Source organism: Pituophis catenifer, unplaced genomic scaffold (genome assembly GCF_029215685.1).
Source record: "Pituophis catenifer annectens isolate HBS135680 unplaced genomic scaffold, rPitCat1.0.hap2 SCAF_14, whole genome shotgun sequence".
Taxonomy (NCBI): Eukaryota; Metazoa; Chordata; class Lepidosauria; order Squamata; family Colubridae; genus Pituophis; species Pituophis catenifer.
This window is the reverse complement of record NW_027256894.1, coordinates 3562222-3569754: the sequence shown is the minus strand read 5'-3', so window position 1 is coordinate 3569754 and position 7533 is coordinate 3562222.

Here is a 7533-nt window from a genome sequence, read left to right as displayed (position 1 = left end):
CATGGGATTTAATCTCTTGCAGGACCCAAAGGAAATGAGGTGGAGAGTGAAATGGTGTCCAAACATCTTTTTTCTTCTAGACCAGGGGTGTCAAACTCAAGGCCCGCAGGCTGGATCTGGCCCACGGAGTGCTTAAATCCTACCCATGGGGCCACCCTGGAAACAGCGGAGGACGGGCCCACGGTGCCTCTGCTGCGGTGCTTCGCTGACAGGGGGTTGCAGGAGACTGTCGCAGCCGAAAACGGACATCGGGAGCCCATTTTTGCTGCCATAGCACTGGGGCCACCACAGGCACTCACGATACGAGTGATGTGCTGGCCACGCCTACCCTGGCCACGCCCACCCCAGCCCCCTGAAGTCAAACACAACCCTCATCCTGATCCATGGCTTAGGCCCGGGGTACTTGCAGGACCATCTCCTGCCCGCTTCCCACCGTCCTGTCCGCTCTCATAGAGCCGCTCTCCTCAGGGTACCGTTGACCAGGCAATGCCGTCTGGCGACGCCCAGGGGTAGGGCGTTCTCTGTGGGCGCCTCTACCCTTTGGAACAAACTATCCACCGAGCTCCAGACGGCCCTGGATCTCTGCTCCTTCCATCGAGGCCTGAAGACTTGGCTATTCCAATGAATGGGCTGATGCTGATTCTTGGGTTTTATTATTTAGTGATTTTAATTTGGTTTTAACGGGATTTTATTATTTTATCATTGTATGTTTTTAACTTGTGTTCGCCGCCCTGAGTCCTTCGGGAGAAGGGCGGCATATAAATAAATAAATGAATGAATGAATGAATGAATGAATGAATGATCCGGCCCTCAATGAAATCGAATTTGACACCCCTGTTCTAGACCAAGGTTCCAGATTTCTTGTTGCTGTGTAAATAAAAATAGCTATTCCCAAGGTGGATCAGTACAGGCAGTCCTCAGGTTATAGTCACAACTGGGGCCAGAATTTCCATTGCTAAGGAAGGTGGTTGTTAAGTAAGGCACACCCAATTTTACACCCTTTTTTGCCACAGTTAAGCACGTTGCTGCCGTTGTTAAGTGAATCCACCTTCCTTCCCTGACTTCGCTTGTCCAAAGCCAACTGGGAAGATCACAAATGGTAATCACATGACCCTGGGACACTTGCAACCATCGCAAATATCTGGTTGCCAACAGCCCAAATTTTGGTCACGTAACTACAGGATGCTGTGATGGGTTTTAAGTGTGAAGACTCCCCGTAAGTCACATTTTTGAGTGCACTTTGAAACAGCTGAAACTACTCTATACAGGTAGTCCTCGACTTACAACAGTTCATTTACTGAGGGTTCAGAGTTACAATGGCACTGAAACAAAAGTGACTTATGATCATTTTTCACACTTAGGACCATTGCAGCCTCCTCCATGGTCATGTGATCAAAATTCAGACACTTGGCAAGTGGTTCATATTTATGACGGTCGCAGTGCTGAAAAGCAGTGTCATTGGGGAAACCAGATTCACTCAGAAGTTGTGTCACTAACATAAACAACTGCGGTGATTCACTTAACATATGGGGCAAAATTCACTTAACAACTATCTCACTTAACAACATAAATTTTGGGCTCCATTGCAATCGTAAGCCGGGGACTATCTGTATGTTGGAGGGAGGAAATGGCACTGGGAGCAGCTGCTTGAAGAATCTGAAAACGGGTCTAAGGGTCCAATGAATAAAATCCTCACCAGGAATGCGAAGTCACTCATTGGACCCACAGAAAACCAGGAGCTGAAGTCTTCTAACCCTTTTTGGTGACCAGGCAACATGCAAGCTGCTGCTTTTCAACATTTGCATAGTTGCTGTGAAGATAAAAAAGAGATAATTGTACATTACAAAAATCGTCCTAGGTATTTGTTAGAATATTAGTAACAAAACTGGATTTAGTCAAGTAAGCAGATTTGATAGCAAGAAATAACCATTCAGGTTCCAGAAGACAAATCCTAGCACAGCTAGTTTGCATTATTGGGAGAAAAAAATCTACTTTGGCCCACAGATGCTTGGTGCTCCAAAACAACAGCAATATCTCTCCTGCACACTTTCTGTTTTGCATTTGCAGTGCTTGCCATCAAACTCTAATAAAATTCACAAAAATGAAGACAACAAGAAAACCCTGCAAGTAAACGGTGCTTAATGTTGTTATGGACTTTTGCAGGCATGAATAATTTTATCGAGGTCAAAATTGGCAATGCGCTCAAAGTAAAGTTAGTTTAACATTCAAGTTGACCAGTCTAGATATCGGCTATTGTTTTTAGCACATCATTTGGCAGTTTTCATTTTTTCCCCCGTTATCTGATATGCAGGGGACAATCAGCAAAGGAGGAGGTTGGATGAACAAAAAGAAATAAAAGAATCTGGAAAAAGAAAAAGGCGTCCTTAAATTCCAACATTAAAAGTGAGGCGACTAGAAGCATATTAAAAATAATTCAAGGTCTATTTACTATTTATTTATATTTACTTTACCATTTATTTCAACAGGATTGGCGCAAGAGAAGATAAAAAGGGTCTGGAAAACCGAGCCTCTCGTAAAAGAGTTCTATCTATCTCCATCCATCTCCATTCTTAATTAAATAACTCATTACTTAATAAAGTCAACCGATGATTTATTTGAATTCATTAATGCTGAATAAATGCTCCTCTTCGGTGTTGCTTTTGTCACTGACAAAGATCAGGTCCTGAAAATAAAGTAAGATGGTTTTATTTAAGCAGGCCATGTTAACAAGCCCTGTGGTTAAATTGTGGTAAAAGATGGATGCCCTTCGCTTCTGCTTTTGAACATGTGCTGTTGGGGGATGGCAAGATGGAAGGTACCGAACGATGGCATCGTATTAATAAGGAGCAACCTTTCCAGGAGAATTGAGAATGTGGGAACCCTCCACCAAAGCAGAGTAACTGCCTTTCCCCCGGGGGTGTTCTTGGCATTGCACCAAAATATGCTAAGGCGGCCATCAATATCTCCCTCTGACTTTCATTGCAGGATATATTAAGTTACTGCAAAACTCTATAAAAATAGTTTGCTTGAGGAAAGAAATACGACTCAAAAGAGAACCTAGTCCTGCGTTAAAAAGCCAACAGGCAACAGATCAGGACAAGGAGACGGTGGGAAATTTGGCTGCTGTCCTGTCAAAGACACTCAACTCAATGGATGACCTCTGGCAAGCCGTTTGACCTTCCTGTTCTTTGGCTGCCAAAATCTCAGTCCCGGTAGAGCTTGTTTTGCATTTGCACCAGCAAAAAAAAAAAAAACCTTTCCTTCGAGAACGCCAGCAGAGGAGCATGGCTCAGCAAAGAATCTGCGCACCGTCTCCTCTCTGCCTCCTCATCCTTGTAGCATTTCATTTTTACCTGCTTACTTAGAGGTTTGTCAGCACAAACTGCATTTTTTTCCTGCTTTTTGGAAGAAAAAGCAAACAACAGATGTGGGGGCGGGGGGCTGTTTACAGTGCAAGAAAAAAAACAATTAACGAAGTCAAAAATTATTCACCAGGAAAATTTAAATTCTGCACGTGCAATATTAAACATCGTAACATATGTCTATTTTGCATATTATTTTATTCATCTGAAATGCAGCCTGCCAGATATCTCTATGGGGCTGCAGAAAAATGAACCGGTGACAATGCAAAGTTTGCAGGACAGAGGAAAAACTGTCCAGGGTACTGAAATAAAAATACTGGCAATACTCTATTCTTCCAATCACTTTTTATGTGTCGTTCACATAGATACTACAGTACATACATCAAAGCTGCCTTACCTTTATGGTTACTGATTCTATCAGTTAAGAATCTTTAATAGTTGGAATTGTTTATAAAAATAGCTGTGTAAATATCCATGTCCATTGCCTGAAATTTATTTATTTATTTATTTATTTATTGAATTTCTATATCGCCCTTCTCCCGAAGGACTCAGGGCGGTGAACAGATTAAGATTTCATATAAATATAATTTTTTATTTTTATTTTTTTTATAAACAGTAAATAATAAATTGAGTCAACTTGGTGTATCTGCTAAGACCTTGGCATAGAATTTAGATGTTTATGCTAGCCCTGCTTGTTGAAACAGAAAGGTCTTCAGGGCACGTCGGAGAGTGCGAAGATCTGGGATTATTCGTATTCCAGGGGGGTATTTTGTTCCAAAGAGTAGGTGCCCCCACAGAGAAGGCTCTCTCCCTTGGAACTACTAGACGACATTGTTTTAATGATGGTACTATGAGTAGGCCTACTCTGTGAGAGTGTATTGGTTGGTGGGAGATTATCAGTTGCAGCAGGTGATCTCGTAAGTACTCAGGTCCTAAGCCATGGAGCACTTTAAAAGTAAGAACCAACACCTTGAAGCGCACTCGGAAGGCCACCGGAAGCCAGTGCAGCTCGCGTAGAAGAGATGTTACATGTGAGCGCCATGTTGCTCCCATAATTACTTGTGCGGCCGCATTCTGGACCAGTTGGAGCTTCCGGGTGCACTTCAAGGGGAGCCCCACGTAGAGAGCATTGCAGTAGTCAAGTCGGGAAATGACGAGGGCTTGAGTGACTGTGCGTAATGAGTCCCGGTCTAGAAAGGGACGCAATTGGCGAATCAGGTGAACCTGATAGAAAGCTCCTCTGGCCACGGCTGTTATATGATTTTCTAAAGACAGTCGTGCATCCAGGAGGATGCCTACATTGCGAGCTTTCTCTGCGGGGGTCAATGACTCGTCCCCAATAGTTAGTTTTAATTTTAGACCGATCTATAGTTTAAACATCATTCTGTGCTAATAAAGACAAGTTTATTCAACCGGAGTTGTTACAAATCATTTGCTTTGGGGGGGGGTGTTCCCCCTTTTTCTTTTCAAGTGGTTATGGAAACATTTTTGTTTCTCTCTATGGTGCTATAAAAAGAGCTGTATATGCCAATTATGATTCTGAAAAAGATCCTCCCTACATTTTGTTTGCAATTCTGGTTTTCTGAAGTTGTCCTTACCGGCAAATTATAACTTGTAACAATGCTAGTGTAAGATTGTAGAATAAAAGAAGCTTAAACACATCTATTTATTTATTTATTGGTTCGATTTATATGCCACCCTTCTCCAGGGCGGCTTACAATGCGTTAAGCAACAGCCTTCATACTTTTGTATATACCTGCTTAGTAGGGCTTTCAGCCCCCTCTAAGTGGTGTTCTTTTTTATACAAAGTCAGCTTATTGCCCCCACAAACCGGGTCCTCATTTTACCTACCTCGAAAGGATGGAAGGCTGAGTCAACCTTGAGCCTGGTGAGATTTGAACTTGCAGTAATTGCAGGCAGCTGGTGCTACGTAACACCACTTTAGTCTGCTGCACCACCAAGGCTCTTCTATGACCAATATCCAAGGAATAAGGGACCTGAAATAGCCTGGATTGTCTGAATATTTCAGATCTATCCTTATCTGGGCAGGAACCCAAGCTGGAACGTCTCAATATTTATGGAACGTTTAGAGTTCCTTGATTACAAGGCCCAGGGTGTTTCTTGATTCAGTTTGGTTGTTTAGAATTACATTGCAAAGGGCTGCTAAAATAACTCTTGCCAATAAGAAATTGATTAATTCCTTTTAGCCATCTATCGGGAGGCATCATTGAACTATTTCGAGTCATCGTTTGCTGCACAGATAACATGGGAGGAAGTTTAGGAGGGTACCTTAAAGCTGTATAGAAGGAAGGAAATCATTGTCCACCAGCATTTTTCTCATCTATATATGCTCATCAAAATGACCTAACACTGATGAATAGTTTCAGGTTCCTTTGAAAGCAGTCAAATTTCCGTGACAGGCTATTCAGGCAATCCTGGACTTACGACCACAATTGAGCCCAAAATTTATTTTGCTAGATGAGACAGTTGTTACATGAGTTTTGCTCCATTTTACGATCTTAACAACACCACGGTTGTTAAGCGAATCACTGAAGTTGTTACTATCACGGTTGTTAATTGAATTTGGTTTCCCCATTGACTTTGCTTGTCAGAAGGTCACAAAAGCGGATCACACGACCCTGGGACACCCCAACTGTCATAAATATGAGTCAGTGGCCCAGCAGCTTAATTTTGATCACGCGACCATGGGGATGCTGCAACAATTGTTAAGTGTGAAAAACTATCATAACTCACTTTTTTCAGTGCCGTTGCAACTTTGAACAGACACTAAATAAACTGTTGCAAGTCGAGAACTATCCATACACAGAAATATTCTATCAGCTTCCCACTTATATCCATTCATGTTTTTGCCAATGCCAATTTTCAGAAAAATTACTACTGTATGTAAAAGCTACCGTATTTTTCAGAGTATAAGACACACTGTATATACACAGAGTATATACACACCGGAGTATAAGACACACCTACCTTTTTTGGTGAGGAAAAGAAGAAAAAGAAATCTCCCTCTGCCTCTGCCTCTGCACAATTTTGCCTCCTTGCAGCAAACAGCAAACAGCCTGTTTTACTTTCATTTTCGTTTTCAGCATAGCTTGATTAGCACAAGGGGGGGGAATCTGCTCCAACAATTTACCTTCTTGCAGCAAGCAACAGAGCCTGTGCAAAACAGCTGAAAGCAAATCAACTGAGAGTCGGGAGGCCGATCCAATCAACTTGTGCTAATTAGGCTCTGCTGAAGCTGAAAGGAGCTGTTTTTTCTTGTTGTTTGCTTGCAAGGAGGTAACTGCTGCGAGGCAGAGGCCAAAGGGTGGGGGCCAGTGGGTGGGCAGGGCTACATTCGGTGTATAAGACACACCTAAATTTTCAGCCCCTTTTAGCGGGAAAAGGGTGCGTTTTATACTCTGAAAAATATGGTATTTGGATATAACAGGTAAGTTGCTGGTGGTGATCCATTTCCAATTTTTATATACTCCCAGGATGATTTGGGCTTTTCTCTCCCTCTAATCTGCCAAACTAAGTTGTGGCTACAAGGATAATCTAAGATATACACGAGAAGAATTATGCTGAAAGAGTTTACTTTCCAATAGTGCAATGGGATAAATAATGCAACACATGATTTTAAAGAAAAGAGTTCCCCGCGTTGTATTGGCTTCCAATCCTGCTACGTTAACTGTGAAGCACTTTTCTGAAATTATAAAAAAAAGAAAAGAAAATGAACAGCTGGATCCCATTATGTGTGTTACTTAGTTCAGCGATTGATAAGAATTCAGGAGGCAGTTTTGTAAACAGCCACCTGCTCCTTTGTTATCAGCGAAAAGAATTGCCTCCTTGTTGGTTCACAACAAAGCTATTAGAGAGGAACTAAGAGAAACACCGCCAATAATGCACTGGGGAATAAATTAGTTCGACACTCGGAATAAGTCAGTTCTAGAATTCTGGTAATCCTTTTTCATCTTGATAGATGGCGTTAAAGGAGACCCTGTGAGAATCTTGCTTGGAAGAATTACTCTGGGTTGAGGTAGTTGCCAAAGAGCTTGACAATACACTTAATTGTAATATAATACATTTTACAGTATTTAATTTGGTGGAGCACTTTTGTCTGGTAAGTGTGTATAGGGTATAATTTAAAAGTTGATATAGACAAGTGCACTGA